The 17,482-nt window shown below is 38.3% G+C and overlaps 1 protein-coding gene across 3 annotated transcripts in view; it reads left to right on the top strand.

Annotated features, from left to right (window-relative positions):
• The first annotated feature begins 1,393 nt into the window (after nucleotides 1-1,393).
• The window catches only part of svild (supervillin d), a 128,673-nt gene continuing 112,584 nt past the window's right edge, over nucleotides 1,394-17,482 (top strand). Inside the window, exon 1 of one of the 3 annotated variants that reach the window (XM_051914472.1) lies at nucleotides 1,394-1,856. The gene's annotated coding sequence lies outside the window, so the exon portion shown is untranslated. Of the gene's footprint in view, nucleotides 1,861-8,127; nucleotides 8,237-17,482 lie in introns of those variants that run through there. The other 2 variants (XM_051914471.1, XM_051914473.1) reach the window with 2 other exon arrangements.

A 17,482-nucleotide genomic window follows, 5' to 3' on the forward strand; every position in this document is an offset into this window, starting at 1 on the left:
AACATGTTTCCCATTTGAATGTATATGTGATTTTTTCTTTCATGTTCATGTTGTTACAAATAATTCTAAGACATTATTTATGTGACATAACCTATTTAATGATGTCACATATGCTGTACTTAACCATATGTAATTCAAAATAAACAATTAACACAAAGCCTTGAACAAAGTAAAATGTGATTTTCTCTGTATGAAAACCAATAGTACATTTAAAATATATAGCTAAATATTATGAGCGCTCATAATTTATATTCTTTACTAATAAAAACAAAGCATACATTGCAAAACCCTTTTACAAATTTGAAAAGTAATCGAACTGACCACAGGAAAAAAAAAAAAATTAAAATAAAGTCAACAAATTCAAGCTTCAGTGATAAATTGAGAAAGACGTGCACAGATAAAAAATATTTTTTAGAAGGTAAACACTTCATATATAAATTAGTTCACCACATTATGACAGAAATATTACAGATAAGACAACTCACCATTTTCTCCGTCGTGCTTGTTCTGTTGTCAAATGTCTTATTAGCTTAAATGCATGTTTCACTTGTTCAAGGCATTGCATATATTCAATACAGTATATTTGATATTAAATGCCCAGACTGTGTCAGTAGCCACTATTTGTAACAACATGAACATTAAGGAAATAATATTAGCTACAATACAGTCAAATGGGAAACATTTTACAATTTAGTTACACATTTATTAATATATTTTCAAAATAAAAAGTTAAGTATTTGTTCTCCCGAGTTTAATTAGGCTAGTTCATGCAGTATAAACTAACAACAAAACAGTGTTTGTATTATCCATTAACATAATTAAAAAAAAAAAAAAAATGCTCATTTTACATCATATCTTAAGCAAACGAATGGTGACTTTATTTAAAAGTATTGTTGTTAAATATTTTAGATATTGGTCTATATCCAAAATCCATGTGAAAACAGCTCATATTTAATAAATGAACATTACATGCTGTCTGCTGGAAGCTATCCACTACTATTATAAAGCTTGCAAGAGCAATGACATCTTTTCAGTTTGAAAAAAAGATACTCATACACCTAGGACGGCTTGAGGGTGAGTAAATCATGGAATAATTTTCATTTTTGTGTGAACTATCCCTTTAACTCTATAAGCTCCGCCCCTCGCTTCAGTCCTGTGGCAAGTATGAGGTCTCTGCGGAGCAAAAGTGGGCGTTTCTGAATTTGTGGGTGTTTTCAAACTGGTGGGTGTTTATAAATTATGCAATGAAAATGATCCCCTTCACCCGACCCCACCCCTAAACCTTACCCACATTCTGACGTGGGCAAATCAGGTAACGCTCTCAAAAACCTCTGTTTATGGCCTCGCCCACTGATCTGGTAACTCCTATTACTGTCCTGCAGAGACCTGTACTTGGGGCCCGTGGCTGTTGGTCTTGCGTTGCTGGTCTGAAACTTATGTTGCTGCGGTTCTGCAGCTGGATATATCTCACCACTACTGGCGTAGGACAGGGGGCGGGATTTCAACTTTCAAACACGGCTGGCAAACGCACTCGCCTTCTGCAGTCTTTCGGAGTCTTTATAATGTGTGTTTGTGCCTAGTGTTTATGGTAGTACTCCAGGAGCGGTGTCAAGCTATATTTAGTGTTTCCACACGGATATGCGGTGCTTTAATCCCGACAGAGCTCACTCGCTCTATCGCTGACTCTGACCTAAAGATTGCTTTGCGATTTCAGGTGGTTGGATTTGTCTGTTATTTCACGCGTCATTTTTTATTTGTAAAATACTTAGGACCTGTCTATCCTCTTGTTTAACGTCTGGCTTTGTTAATCGGATGGTCCTATTGCACTTGTTTTGATTCAGCGGAATTCTGGAAAAGTAGGTGAGTATCTCGTCTAAAATGTTGTATTACATTTCTCATTGTTGTATCCTTCTATATTGTTTGCTGAAAGTTGCATATCCGTTAATGTTGTGTTCTCGTAACTGTTATTCAGAACAGGCTAGTTGAACAATATTATTTGTTTTAAAAACCATGGATAAATGTCCGAGTTGTTTTGTGTGTTATCAGTCAGTTAATGGGCGGAGTGCGTTGCTTAATTCGACTGAAAAATCAAAGGTCTCTTTTAAAATATTGCCTTTAGATTCTGTGTTCTGGCTGAAACGTGTGAGTCTTTTACTGTAACCTTTTCTTCTAATCTTATGTTTATCAGTTTCTCTTTTGTAGAGATCAGACATGTCCTCCCTCTATTTAAATCATCAATGGACCTTACTTTCATTATCATTGATTTGTTGTGCCATTTCCTTCTGAATTCTGCAAGCTGGTTGTAACTCAATTCAGGAACATCCTTGTCTGATTTATAATAGAAACAAACAGTTCTCATTGAGTTCAGAGATCTGAGTCTTAACAAACAATGATCCCCCAGTGAGCTGTTTGGGAAAGTACACAGTTTAACACCTGCAAAAACAAAGGCATTGCAAGTGAGGCAAACTAAACTTGAGGAATGATTTCACTTCAACAGTGTCAAAGAAAAATTTTGTAAGGGGTGTAAAATTGAGTTATTGTGTTAGACATCAGGGGCCTTATGTATAAAACTTAAAAACTCAAAAATACTCTTAATAATAGGCTTGAGCTTTGACTTAAAGGGTTCACCACAAAAATATTTTTCACCCTCATGTCGTTGCAAACCTGTAAGACTTTAGTTCATCTTCGGAATGCAAATGAAGATCTTTTTGATGAAATCTGAGAGCTTTCTGTCCCTCCATAGACAGCTACGCAATTGAAACTTTGATGCTTCAAAAAGTTCATAAAGAGATCGTAAAACTAATCCATATGAATTGAGTGGTTTAGTCCAAATTTTCTGAAGAGATTTGATTGCTTTTTATGATGAACAGATTTAATTTAGGCTTTTACTCACATATAAACATTGATCAGCGAACATAAACAGAAGCTCAGCCAAACCTGAATGGCGCGCAAGAACAAACCTCTTGTGGAATCTCAAACATGCTGCGTAACACACAAGACTGAAACTCATTGGTTCTTGCACATCAAGCAAACATGCTTATGCTTATGTTTACATGTGAATTTAAGCCTGAATTCAGTCTGTTCTAGGGCTGCCCTTGACTAAAGATTTGTGATGGAGTATTTTAAGTTAAATGCAAGTGATCGCACCGGCGCCTGTATGTCATTCAGTAAGCACGCTCTCCACACAAACACTTGGATATACACCTAATAATAGAAAAACATTTATCTAGGCTAACATTAGAGTGAGCGGGCTCGTAAAGTTGCTACTACTTACAGTTAGCAACCAACCGGTAGTCAACTAAAATGCCTATACTGCATGTAACGCCACCGTGTTACGGCATCGTTCTTAGGATTTGAAAAACGAAGAAACGAAAAAAAAAAAAGACTAAAAGGAAGGCACAATTCAGCTACAGTGGAATTAAAACGCAGGGACGAAATATCCCAATAAAACGTCCTCATGTTTCGAATGATTAATAAAACATGCAAGTTTATTTTTCCCCTGCATCTCAGCGCGTAAATTGCACCGTAAATTGGCTTAAACATTTTTAACACAAGCCTACATAAAGTCCTGGGACAGTTAAACTTATTAATTATTGCAGGTTTGAATAGAGAGATCAGTATTTGACATTAATGACATTAATGCGTTAATAACGTGAATGCGCTTTGGTCCATAATTCAGAATAAATTCAAAAAGACATTGTAGTTATTACAGTGAAAAGATAATTATTTATAATAAAAATTATGTTGTGTTAAGTTTTCCCCATAAAACATAAACTGTGTGTTATTAGCAAAATATCTGCTGTTTTCCACAAAATGCAGAGTGATCCCTGATCAAGAATTGAACACGGCCCTCTTGCACTTTAATAAACATAAAAAAAATACACCACAAGACCATCATATCTCACAATCAGTGCCAGAAATTTCCTCAAAAAATTATGTGCAATGAGCTGATTATTTTTACTATTGCGAAGTGAGAGGAATGAAGAGCGCTCCACTGTCGCGTGCGCGGATGCGCTGGTTACTGCTGGAAAAGAGAACTTCTGTTCTGGCCATTTCTTGGAAAGTCAATTCGTAGTCGAGCGGTAAAGTGTTGGGCAGAAACATCAATGACACAGGTTCAAATCCTGTAAACACGGGCTACTGAGATGTGTGTGTCCTGCAGTTCTGAAACACATTTATTTGTTACACCATAATTTTTTGCTTACATTTATAAGACAATTATAGGTCTAATTATGTGTGTGTGTGTGTGTGTGTGTGAGAGTGTAATTGCTATTTAATGTAGGTTTTATAAAATTTAGAGACTAGCTCTGGTTTTTCTGTTTACACAAACCAAATAGGCGAGCCCTGCCTATTGCCTTTGCATAAATTCATTGGGTTAACAACTTTACATCTGCCTTGATGAACTGACGGTGTTAATGTTTTAAAATATTCTGACAAGACTCAACTGGATTGTATTGAGTTTCCTAGATATACTTAATTGAACCCTGAGGGGAGATATGAGTCGATTAATGAGGAACAGGAATGCACAGGAGAGCTCAGACATGATTTTCAAGTACAGTCCAGATAAATGCTTGAATTAACCAAAAACATCTGAACACAATGGTGGTTGTAAACCTAAGTCAGACCTGGGTCAGTCAATGAAAATTCCGGGAACAAACAAACATACACGCACAACTCCGTTGCTGCCCCGGAAAAACAAACTTCATCCACTGTTCCCTTGATGCTGGGTTCTTTGGGAAGCTGAAAAAGGTAAACTTTCCCTCACAACCAAAAACACTCTTTTGGTGACAGGAGCTGCGCCTCATTTCGGAGGCTGCATCCTCTGGAGGTCGCATTTGAAGGCTGCATACGTTATCAAGGATGTCTTATTTAAGAAAAGTAACCATAATAAAATTGACTGATATTCATTGTGAGGTGTAAAATACTATAATTTCTTTCTTACTTTGCGATCTAACGGTTATTTTTCTTAAATGAGACTGCCTCGATGATGTATGCAGCCTTCGAAGGGTGCAGCCCCTGAATTGGGACACAGCCATTGTTGAAAAATCTCTCTGCTTCTGTATCCCAAACGAAACGTGTTGATGGGCGTGCTCTTGCTCTGGGTGGTGTGTGTGTGCACGCTTATCAGGGAAAAGTGCCTATACAAGGAATTCCACCCTTTATGACGTGATACAGGCCATACTCGAAAAAAAAAAGGCGAGACTTGTCCACCACCAGAAGTTGTATTTTTGGCACAGAAATACTCTGTCATACGTCCAACTTGTGTTATGAAACTTTGGCCATGTTTAGCATGAGAATCCAGCTCTTTAACAGTGTAAATAAGTCAGAATGCATGAAATAGCATTCTTTAAAAAAACCTACTAAATGGTGTGTTTTTTTGAAATTCAAAAAATGCAGACAGTTTTCTGTGATGGGTAGGTTTAAGGGTAGGGGTAGTGTAGGGGGATAGAATATACAGTTTGTACAGTATAAAACCATTACGTCTATGGAGAGTCCCAGTAAACCACATATACAAGTGTGTGTGTGTGTGTGTGTGTGTGTATGTTACTCTTATATTAAGAGTTCCTTAGTAAAACTTGCTCTGATGAGTTTTGTGAATAGGTTTAAGCTAAAACTCCTAGCTAGGAACTCTTTGGAGGTTTTAAATGCCTGAGGAGAATAGCAAAGCTTGAACATGTTCCAACAGAGCATCTGAGAGCTCATGATTCTTCTCTTAACTTGTTTATTTTGATCCATGTGAAAGCAGAGGTGGACAGAAGCGTCTTTGTTGGAAGGTGGTGAAATCAGTGTTGTGGGCCGGTTGAAATGCTGTTTTTCATGGAGAGGTCAGGTGTAGTACAATACAGACAAAAAAAATTATATCTCTATTTTCTGGGATTTTGTTGATAATGATAATTAGAAGATTTTTTTGAATGTGTTATTGTGCTGGTACCTTGGCAGGTTTAGGACTCCTGTGGACAGCAAAGCTTTTGAAATTCTCCATATTCTGTGCTGTGGTTAGTTTGCAGCAGTGACAGATATTAACTTCTCTGATAAGTTTTTTGATTTTTACCTGTTATGGGTATTTTTACCTTTGTATGGGCAATTTTTTCTAAATTAAATGTATGCATCATTTTTAAGTGAAATACTTACATTTAACCAATAAATTCAATTAGAATAATAATGTAGGGCTTTTTTTTCCCATATTGATCAATATTGATATTTATCATGATATATAATTTGATAATGCTGCCAGATTGAAGAGTATCCCGACAATGACTAAAGCCTGAAGAAACCAGAGGGTTCATTAATAATATTTTAGTATTTAAGGGGCTTTTGCACCGGAGGAACCCTTTCATAGTTCCTAGTAGGGCTGCACAATTAATCGAATTTCTAATCGTGATTACAATTACAGATGCCACAATTACGTAATCGTTCAAAGGTGCAATTACAAAAAAACTTAAAGCTGCAAGCAGCGAAGAAAGGGCCCTCGCACCTGGGCTCACCGCCACCCGGTGGCCTTAGGAAAACAGTGAACAGTGGCTGACAAGCATGTAAGCGAGTAAATACAGGAGAATTATGGCAAAGTAATTTCAAAGTGCCAGACTTCCTGCTGCCAGCTGGTGGTGCTATGACTGAATATTGGCATATAGATGTCTTTAGGCCAGGACTCTTTTCACACATGTGAAGTTTGGGGCAGATCGGACATTGTATGCCTGAGTTGCAACAGCTTCCTCTTTCATGGCGAAGCATCAGAATTTGCCAGGTCGCCTCGGACACGCCCTTCAACGAAAACTCAAGATATTTGCAATTTAATGTCGCTAAGGCCTTAAGATTAGACTAGCCATATATCATGTGGTTCTGGTTAAATCTCCATGAGGAGTTTATCACAGTGTAAAACATGTAATTTCCTGTTGCCCGCAGGTGGCGCTTTGACTGTAACTGAATATTGCCATGTAGATGTCTTCAGGCCAGGATTCTAATAAAACGTGAAGTTTGGGGCAGATCAGACATTGTATGTCCGAGTTACAACAACTTCCTGTTTCATGGCGAAACCTCGAACTTTGTCAGGCAGCCACGGACACGCCCTTTGGCGAAAACTCTAGATCTTCACAATTTAACGTCACAAAGGCCTTTAAATTAGACTGTCCAAATATGACGTTGATCTGATTAAAGCTCTAGGAGGAGTTAGCACGAGGGGCACTTTGTTGAAAATTTATAGGTGGCGCTGTCGAGCCATTTTGCCACACCCAATTCCGAATCCCATATCAGATGAAAATTTTCACCACTTCTGATGCGTGTGCTAAGTTTCATGAGTTTTTGAGCATGTTTAGGCCCTCAAAAATGTGATTCATTTCGGAGAAGAAGAATAATAATATACGGAGCAATTCCAATAGGGTCCTCACACCATCGGTGCTCGGGCCCTAAAAAGTCCACTTACATTATTCTGTGTGCCTAAGATGTTTTTTTCTTTCTACAAGTTATCTTAAGGTTTTTTCCATTGTTTTAACTTTAGTTTTAGTATAACATTATAATACCATGCCTATTTTTACTTTTTTTTTAAAGAAGAAGAAACCAAACCAATGTATAGTTGACATTTGTCTGCAGGGTTGTGTTCTGGGTTTTTTCTTTTTATAGAAATGAAAATTATTTTGTTCAGTTGGACAACGAACGCTACAATTGTAAACTGAAGGCATCTACTCTGCTTCATACAGCACAGGCTGCAGAGTCGCAGCACAGTGCAGAGGGAGTCAGATTTCAGTTATGATGTGACGACAGTAAGGAGAGATGACTGACAAGACAATGGCAAATACAGCATTATTCAATACAAGGCTATTCGTTGCAATCCTGAAGACATCACTCTTAATTAATCACGTTACAATGTTGTTTTGAGAGGTCGGAGGTCAACATTTCAAAACATAAAGTAGGGAATTGTGTTCAATGGTGACCTGGCATCTCTCTTAATCTCTCTGTCGATCTGCTGCCCCTCCACGTCCCACCTTTCCATTTCCTGGCTAGTGACAGTAATGGGTGTTAGGAAGTTCCCCACAGTAAATATTTACACAAGCTCAAGAGTTTTTTTTTTTTTTTTTTTTTTTTTTACACACTGTTTAGGATCCGGAGCTACAGAGCCTGGGCCACACTGAGCAGAGACATTCTACTAATACACTTTAATAATGGAATGTCAGTGGAGTAAATAGAAATGTGCAAGACTACATATTTCAAAATTGTTCAGACCACTCAACAACCAAGTCTTGTAAGTATGCCGTTTTGCACATCCATAAAGGAGATCTTACGAAAGCCCTGTGTGTTTAGGGTCCATTTTGTAGGTTGACATTCGTCCTAAAAATGCACCAATGCCACTGTCTTTCTTAGTTATGTGTTAAATGTTTTCTATGACAGAGAAAACATTAAAGTGTTGTTTTTGCCTTGGATTGTGGTGGTATGACAGATAATGTTTATGACAAGGGAAATGTGAGAGAAATGTGGTTCTCCTTCTTTGTTGTTTTAGAAGTCACGTTACATATTTTAGAAGAATGTCCCCTTTATTGCTTTTATTCTTATAATATTACAAATATAATATTATGATAAATTGAGAATCACGATTCTCCCATGATTCTGAATAGAAAACTAAACAAAATAAAATGTAATTTACTAGAGGTTCTGACATAATGTTAATTGCTGCAGTCTATTTAAAAATATTTTGAATTATTATTTGAATTGTTTTTTTCAATGAAGCACACGAGACAGGAGTAGCAAAGTTCATCCATCGCTTCAAAATAGTAGTCAGCAACACAATTCACTTATGAACACAACATTTTCCCCCTTAAAAAAAAAAAAAAAAAAAAAAAAAGAATAGAACATAAGATCTGCACCAACAATGCAAATACATCCACACATGAGATCCAGATAAGCACATCAGATCTAAGTGATGTAGTCCTTCAACCAGCTAGGCTTCCAAACATCACATTTAGGTCTAGTGATAAGAACGGGTGTGTAGTGAGCAGTGTTTTCAGCCGGAGTTGTTGGTTTGCATGGAAATTCACTGAGATGGCAAGCATTCCATGTCTGTATGTACCGATCCCAAATCTTTTGGCAACTGTGAGAGGATCAGTAAACTTTCTGTGTCCCTTAGCAAGGGTTTCTGTACCCTCACTTTATCCCTCTCCTGAAAATATGGAGTACGAGCACCCTGCTTAGCATCAGTGTACTTTTTCATTTTGTGTTGCTGCAGCGTAACCCTTTGGCGAACACTCATGTCAGTTGGTGGGTGCACAGGAGAAGGTGATAAAATAGACAGCCTTGTGCGCATTTTCCTGCCATAGTGGAGATGAAAGGATGAAGTACCAGTTGCAGCATGTGGAGTGGCACAGTACACCTGCAAGAATAAGTTACCACAGGTTTCCATGGCTGATGTTGCTGGATGGCCATTTGGACAGTGTGTTTGAGCACATGGTTGAACCTCTCTCTATAGCACCATAAGCAGCTGGGTATTAGAGAGAGAAACAATGGTGACAAATATTCCTTACTTCCCGAAAAGCAGCAAAAGCAGCAGATGTAAACTGAACATCATTACCAGTAACAATACTTAATTTCCATGGCGGCTGAAGACAGAAACAAAACCACAAAATCTGTTACAGTGCAAGTAAAGGAGATCTTAGGCCATTTACTGTAATAATCAGTTAATGATATAGCAAACCTGCAGTCAGATGTAGCGATATCAAATGACCCGACTACATCCACAGCCACTTTCTGCCATAGTCCATCTGGCACCGTCTGGAGAGGAGCAGGATGTGACTTAACAGTTTTGTCATAGAGCTGACACACGTGGCAGAAACAGACAGCATCATGAGCATCCATCCCTGGCCACCAATAGACAAAGTTGTCCTTAACAGACATTACCAGGTGCAGTTTATAGTACGGCAACAACTCAATGTCCAGTCCTTTGGGTGAAGGAGGCCAACCATTAGAAATCTGTGTGCAAAGTTTGGTTAGAGCAGGACAAAAAGCACATGCAGCATCAACATCAGCAGAATTACAGGCAGCAGATAGAAAAGCAACAAACTCCTCATCAACAGGAGCTGGAGTAACAGCATTATCTGCAGGAGAAGCAGGTAAGGGCAAATGTGATGGATAATCAGCAGGAGCATTTTCGAATCACCTGTACATGATTCACCAGGATGAAGACCCTCTGCTGTAACAGTATAACCTAAGAACAGCAGGCTGGTTTACCGGAAGTGACACTGGTCTTTGAGCTATAACCTAGCAGCTTCTAGTCATTGTAAGACCACTTTAAGCGCTTTGTCATGTGTAGACATGTCACGTTTGTAGGGGTGGGGGAAAATCACCCACCCTAGGAGGCGAAAGTCACCCAGGAGAGCAGTTCAGCAGCTGGACAGATTATAGGAATGCACAGGCTTGCAACGGAGGAAGCATTATGAAGCTTATTTGACAACAACAGTTATCAGTAACTTAATGAATAAAAAATAGCCTCAAATAATGTTTAGTTACAAGCTTTTCTTGTGATCTTGCCGTGTACAGGTACTTTTTACACACAAAAAGCGCGTTCAAATACCCGCCTATAAAAGTGAATGAACATAGGCTATCCTGTATTTAAAGCTAAAGTACTAAATATTGAGAATCCAACAGTGCGTATATATATTTCTAACCCCAAAGGATCGTCCACTGATCGGATCCAGCTGATAATCACTTCCTTTGGTTTTAAATATCTGTCAACTTTACGCTCACATAAACTGATAACATTTTATTGATGCAATATACACGCACGCTCACGCCGAAGAGGTGAATATGAAACGCGCCTACAAGGTGTGTATAATTTAAACTACTTTATTAAATAAGTCCCGACTGATTGGCACTAACAGTAGCTATTGCTCTTCTGTACTCTTCCTGAAAGTGCCCTTCATTACAGCGCCAGGTGAAGGTTTGCCAGATATAACAAAAAACATAAACAAGCCCCTTAAAACGTAATATAGCAAAACTACCAGCGGAACAAATTTAAATAATATAACAAGTATTACATCCTACAGGAAATGTAATTTATTATGAATAGAACAGTTCAATATAAGATGTTTACATAGGCCTATTATAAGCTGATGAGATTGAAAAATAATAATTCAACAAAACTTTAAAGTTTAATTACACCTGAGAGTTGTATTTAATATCAATCGAGGGCTCAGGATTTCTTATACATCGGGGTGGGGCGGGGCATGGCAAGAATTGATTTTGAATCAAATCGTGAGATTCCAAAAGATTCCCACCCCTACACGTTTGTGGATGATAATATCTTCCAGGTAATTTTAAAACCCCTGACAAGCCAGTCAGGAGTATGGTCAACATCTTCTGATATGATGTGGATGCTGAAGCCAATCTGTAAGGAACACGACAAAAACAGATCAGTCTGTCGTGAAGCCACAACTGTCCTCATGCAGCGGCACTTGGTAGTAAGCATTAGTCAGGTTGACGGTAGAGAAAACAGTTGAACCTTTTAGAGCAGAGAGTAGCTCATTCATGTGTGGCAGTGGAAGAGAGTCCACGATCACTGCTTTATTTGGCTCACTGAGGTCAATGCTCATTCTAATTTTATCCAACTTTTTCTGTGTAACAACAATTGGTGACACCCATGCAGAGGCAGGGTGAAGTACCATCAATGAGTTCTATCACCCCAGCTGCTTGCAAGCAATTTAATTCCTCTGACACAGCACTATGAGCAGAGAATGGCAGATGGAGAAGTTTTTGGCACAAAGGTGCAACGGTTTCATCCAGCTTTACATAGTGTATTAAGTTTTTTAGCACATCCAAACTCAGTTGACTCGCAACAGTACACTGAAAGGCACAGGAGAAGCAGGCAGAGGAAGGGCGTTAGGAGGCAGGAATTGTTTTCAATTCACATGCAGTGCAGGCATTAGGTCCCTCCCCATGAGTGGTGTCCCTTTGGCCACAATGAAGAACGTAGCAGGAACTGAGTGTTCATGTAGGGAAACGTTCGCTGACAAACTTCCAACCACCGTAATTTGGGCTTTTGTATATGTTACTAGCCTGGCTGTGGGTTGCGACAGCACAACAATACTGAAATGGCATGCATGTGTGCTGTAGGGCAGGACAGATACGGAAGACCCACTGTCAACTACCAAATCCACCACACAAGTCTGTGAGTTAGAAGTAGATATAGTCACTCTGCTTGTAGCTAATGCTGGGAGTATGAGCACCTAGCGTGTGTATGACGGTACAGTTTAGCACTTTTACACTTTCTGCATGTTGCAGCCAGGCAGTTTGCAGCGTTAGCTAAGTGTGCCTCCAATCCACAGCAAAAGCATTACTTCCTCTTCTCCACCTGAGCTGAATTAAGAGGTGCATGTGATGGTTTTCCCCTTGTTCAGGTATTTGAAATGGATTTAGCCTGATCAGCAGCAGATTCAGTCTGGCTTGCTATTGTAACAGCTCTGTCCAGTGTGAGATCAGTTTCTAGTAAAAGTCTCTCACATATTCGTGGACTAAGCTCATTCTGTACTAACTGATCGCGAATCATTTCGTCAGTACTGGCACTGATCTCACCTGAAACAACAGGCTCTAGCAAAGCAACAACTTACTGTATGTATAACTGTCTTGTGAGGCGCCAGACAGCATTTACGAAAGGCGTGGTGTTTAGCTACTGTGTTAGCTTTTGACACAAAGTAGGCTTTAGAAAACGCGTTGTCCCTGTGTGCTGAGGCAGTGAAGCAGTACAACTCTCAGGCTTTCGTCAGGCATCCCCTATTGCATCAATAATTTGTAGATAATTTTCAAATATCTACCGCAATGTACTGAACGACATAGCAGGCTCACTGGGGCAAGGCAAGAAAAAACTTTGGAAAGGCACATTAGCAACAGCCATCTTGATGACCAATGATAGCGAAAAACAGAGATTGGTAGGTCTATTAGTAAAATCTGTTGACCTTAGTATCTTTTTAGATTCTGGGTTTTTACAAAACTTTTCTTTTGATATCTTAATTTTTACGGCCCAATATGGTTCAGTTCCAGAGATATGACGATTTGGATCCATGAGTAAATTGGTTAATTTTACACATTTTTAGTGGTCAAAAACCACATGTGGGTAACGTTTCAAACAGCTTATTACTTGTGTTTTAAAGAAGAATGTCTAAAGAACAAATAATACTGAAACGAGAAATGTATCTTGTTTCCCTCTATCAAAACAACTGCATACAACTACCTCTTTAAGTGTATATAGTCTCTCTCTCTCTCTCTCTCTCTCATATATATATATATAATTTATTTTATTTTTTATTTTTTTTTCTGATGTTTGCATGTCAGTTCTTATTAATTTTTTTTAATGGAATCTTCATTTTTAAGGCCCTATATGGTTCAATCCCAGAGATATTGGGATGTCAATATGGTAACATGTAGTTATGGTACTGCATGTTACAGCTTCAGAAGCTGTTAAAATGAGCAAAATCCCTTCTTCCAAATATTCCTGAAACTGATTCAGATATAGATTCTTATAAATACACTTTTGAGAGCAAGTTAATACTTTGAGTTACAGGCATGCTTTCTTTGGAAAAACAATATTTATGGCACTCAGACAGGTATGTTCTCTATCGTATAGAGACTATCTCTCCACTAAATTACATATTCTATATGTACGGGAATTTGATCCTCCATATCTGGTGACGTGGATACTCTTTTAAGACAATACGGCTGTGCCAGTCATGCCCTAATTAGTGCCCTATAAAACATTCATAGTGGCTTGCATTCATTGCTGCTTTGATCTCCACTTTGGTGCAGGACGTGGCAGCTCTATACTTCGCTCAACATATAATCCACTTACCATAAGGTTGGGCGTCTGTCTGTCTGTTAGATACGGTGGATGTACAACGGTGTGTAAACATTTGCGGGTTGTTTCCAGATAGTGTCAGAGTGGCCCGAGTTCGAGCCCAGCTCATCACTTCCAGGTACAGTCAAGAAATAATAGGTTCGAATCCCACTGTTACAGAGACCAAATGGCAAGCACCAGTCATATTTTTTAGAACTTATGCTGTTGTTCTGCCTGTTGAAGATGGGCATGATACATGTATTGCATGCCTGCAATATGATCATGCATTAAAGGCTCGTGATGATCCCTCAACATGCATGGACTGTGTAACACAGTTCGTAGATACGGGAAGAAGGAGGCGGGAACCGGCGAACGTTCAAACATAACTTTAATATATAAAATAAACAAATACAAAACGAAAGTAATTCCGGCAGACCCTTATGGATGTCTGCCGGCCACACAAACATAATAAAACATAACTTAAAGTCCAGGCCTGGTCCTCTCTCGTCCTTCACTGTTGTCGCTCCCCTTTTATGCTTCCGGAGCTCCTCCGTGAGAGATTCAGGACCGGTGCAATGCACAGCTGATGCTCGTTATCACTCGCGTCACCGGCCTCGCGCCGTTCCCTCGCGGCTCTCGCCCGCCCTGCTCGTCACAGACTGTTTATTATGCCTTTGTGTACAAGAGAGGCTCGTTTTCATTTTTTTGGGGCTAAACGTTCAGTTTTCTCAACAAGAGCTAAACGTATGAGAAGAGACCCTACCAGTGAGGGCTCTTCTCTTGCAGGTTCTTAGATGGGAGAACGTTTCTCCTCTGAGGCAGCAGAAGAAGATGTGGATGTGTTTAATCTGTTCCCCTCAGATGAGGAGGATGATTTTGTTGAGGAGAGACATGCTGAACAGGATTAAGCAGTAGCGGAAACATCTATGGCTGCTCGAGGAGACCATTGGTAGAGCAGCCAAAGCATTAGATATCCTTATTTCAAAAAATCTGTCGGACCCTCTTTCAAGATTCGAAGAGGAGACAGAGGCTTAGCCTGGTCCAGTTAAAGTCCCCCTTCTTCCAGACTTTGTGGAGGTTGTGCAAAAACAATTGGCCATACCCACAGCCCCTCACAGGTGGTCGGGAACTGAAGGCTGGCAAATATGTTTGGTGCAGAAAAGATTGTATGTGGGTCTTTGCCCTCAGTAGACCAACACATGACAACCTTTATATAACCTTCCAACAAGTCAGTTTTTGGCAAGGCTGTCTGTCTTTGTAAAAACTGCAAAATAATGGATGGTTTATCAAAAATGCACAAAGCCATGGCAGTTCATACTAAGTTAGCATACACGGGTGCCATTCTCTCATTATCTGCGAGAGTTGATCCGTAACGCCGGTTTCACACTGCAAGCGTCAAGCAGCGCTTATTTTTTTCGGTGTGCATGTTAACCAACGGATGCATTCACACCGGCAGCAGGAGCAGCACGTGAGCGTCAAGCAGCAGCAGCAGTGAAGCGAGGGTTTCGCCGCCGAGTCTATTTTTGCTGCGCTGCTGACGCTCAATTAAAGTGAAAGCACACTTTTGATGGACAAAATAAATATAATTTCACACAAAAAGTGTTCAAAATGCACAGTATAAGCATGTCTAATGTGTTTTAACAAGAATTTGAGTATGACAGAAAAGAAAATTAAGAATCAAAAATATTTATAGAAGATTTACCCATTTAAACTTGTTTTTAATTATTCAGTTTGGGTTAAAATATGGTGTATTATAAAAAACTAAAGTAAACTAGCCAGAAAATATGATATATAAACATTCTTTTAGTTATTACACAGAGAGATATATAGGCTCTACACTGTTAAAAATTGTCCCGTTAAAAAACAGTAAGTAACTGGCAGCACGGTTGCCAGCAAGTTACTGTTAAATTAACAGTGTCTTGCTGTTGTTGAAATTTACAGTTTGTTACTGTTTTTGTAAATACAGCATAAAGCTGTTATTTTCTACATTAACAGTAAATTACTGTCAAAAGCATTAACAGTTAATTAATGTTTATTTGCACTTTTTAACTGTAAGCTACAAATATGTTGTTATATTGAGAAATGGACTGCTAAGAAAAAAAGGTGGAATTATTTTTCTAGATTTTATGAATTATAAACCCTTAGAAGTCTTGCTTTAAAACCATGTTTTAATACAATGTACAAATATATCCTTTGAAACATTAAACATTTAACACAATGCAGTGTAACTTCAAAATGTGCTTTATTAAAACTTTGAAAAACTTGAAAAAAAAAAAAAAGCCACTTTAATCACAAAATATTCTCAAAATTAGTGGCTGATGCAATTGGAATGACTAAAACTTAAGCTTCACAATAAAATGTTTAACTGAATAAACAAAACATTTATATAACATTAGAAAAAAACTAAATGAGTGACTCAGAGAACTACTGAGTGAATAAGAATTACTGAATTATTAGTGAATAAGAATTACTGAATGAAGAAAGAATTCAATGAAGAATGAAGTCAAAATTTAGGTATTCAAGAATGAACACCTGAAAAAAATTGTGTGACTAACACACTTAAAAGCATGTTTTTGTTGTTTTTCGAAGAGTATGTGTGAGGTGTTTGTGTGTGGTATGTTAGTGAATGAGTGGGTTCACTTATATGAAGTCCCACTCAAAGTCCATTAGCTTCTTAAGTAGACTGGCAACCCGAGTGTTGACTGATTTCTTTTTGTGGGCGACCTTCCCTGTCCGCTTTGATAAGACTTGTCCACCCTTGGTGCCTTTTTCAGGATTTATTCCAATGAAGCGCCTGAAAAACAAATGCGTACATTCAGAATTAGTGTGGGTAAATGTTTACATAACGAGAATGTGAATAGAAATTAAGGTAACACTTTACAATACGGGTGCGCTAATATGCATTAATTCATGCTTAACTAATGCACAGATAATCATGAGTTAATGTATGACTTATGAAGAAGTAAACCATTTATTAATGATTACTGCATCAGCAACTAATGAAGATTCTACATGACTAATATATTAAGTAATCATTAAATTGTTAAATGTGTCATAATGTATTAATTCCCCAATAACATATTATATTAACTAATAATGTAAATGAATGTGTTAATTACCACAATCGGTCAAAGCCATGCATTTCAACTTCCAGTTGTCTGCTTTCATTAATCATTAGCTAATGATTTACACAGGTATCATGTTATGACTTTACTTGTTGAGGCACATGACTATTAACTAATTCAAAATTAATTCAAAACCCATAACCACAATTACATATTACTTTTAGATTAGATTAACAATTAGTTAATAGTCAGTGGCCTATGAGAAGCACATGAGGATTCACAGCAATATCCCTAACTTGTTTCTTCATTGTTGCATCCAGGACTGTAACAGGAAGTTTGTGAAATTAGCAGCTTTGAAATCACATCTTTACAGACACCACAATGATTCTGTGGTGGTGCCTAGATCACATGTGTACCCTGCAGTAGACTTTGCGTGCCATGTTGACTTGTGTAGTGCTAAATGTGATACACTAACTCAGTTTTATTCCCATCTTAAAGCACACATTAAAGAGGGACGAAGAGTGACATGCCCTTTTAAGCAGTGTGATAAATCATTTTCAGTGATATCCACCTTTACCTCTCACCATCAATTATAGTAGAAAAGGCAACT

This window comes from Ctenopharyngodon idella, chromosome 12 (genome assembly GCF_019924925.1).
Source record: "Ctenopharyngodon idella isolate HZGC_01 chromosome 12, HZGC01, whole genome shotgun sequence".
NCBI lineage: Eukaryota > Metazoa > Chordata > Actinopteri > Cypriniformes > Xenocyprididae > Ctenopharyngodon > Ctenopharyngodon idella.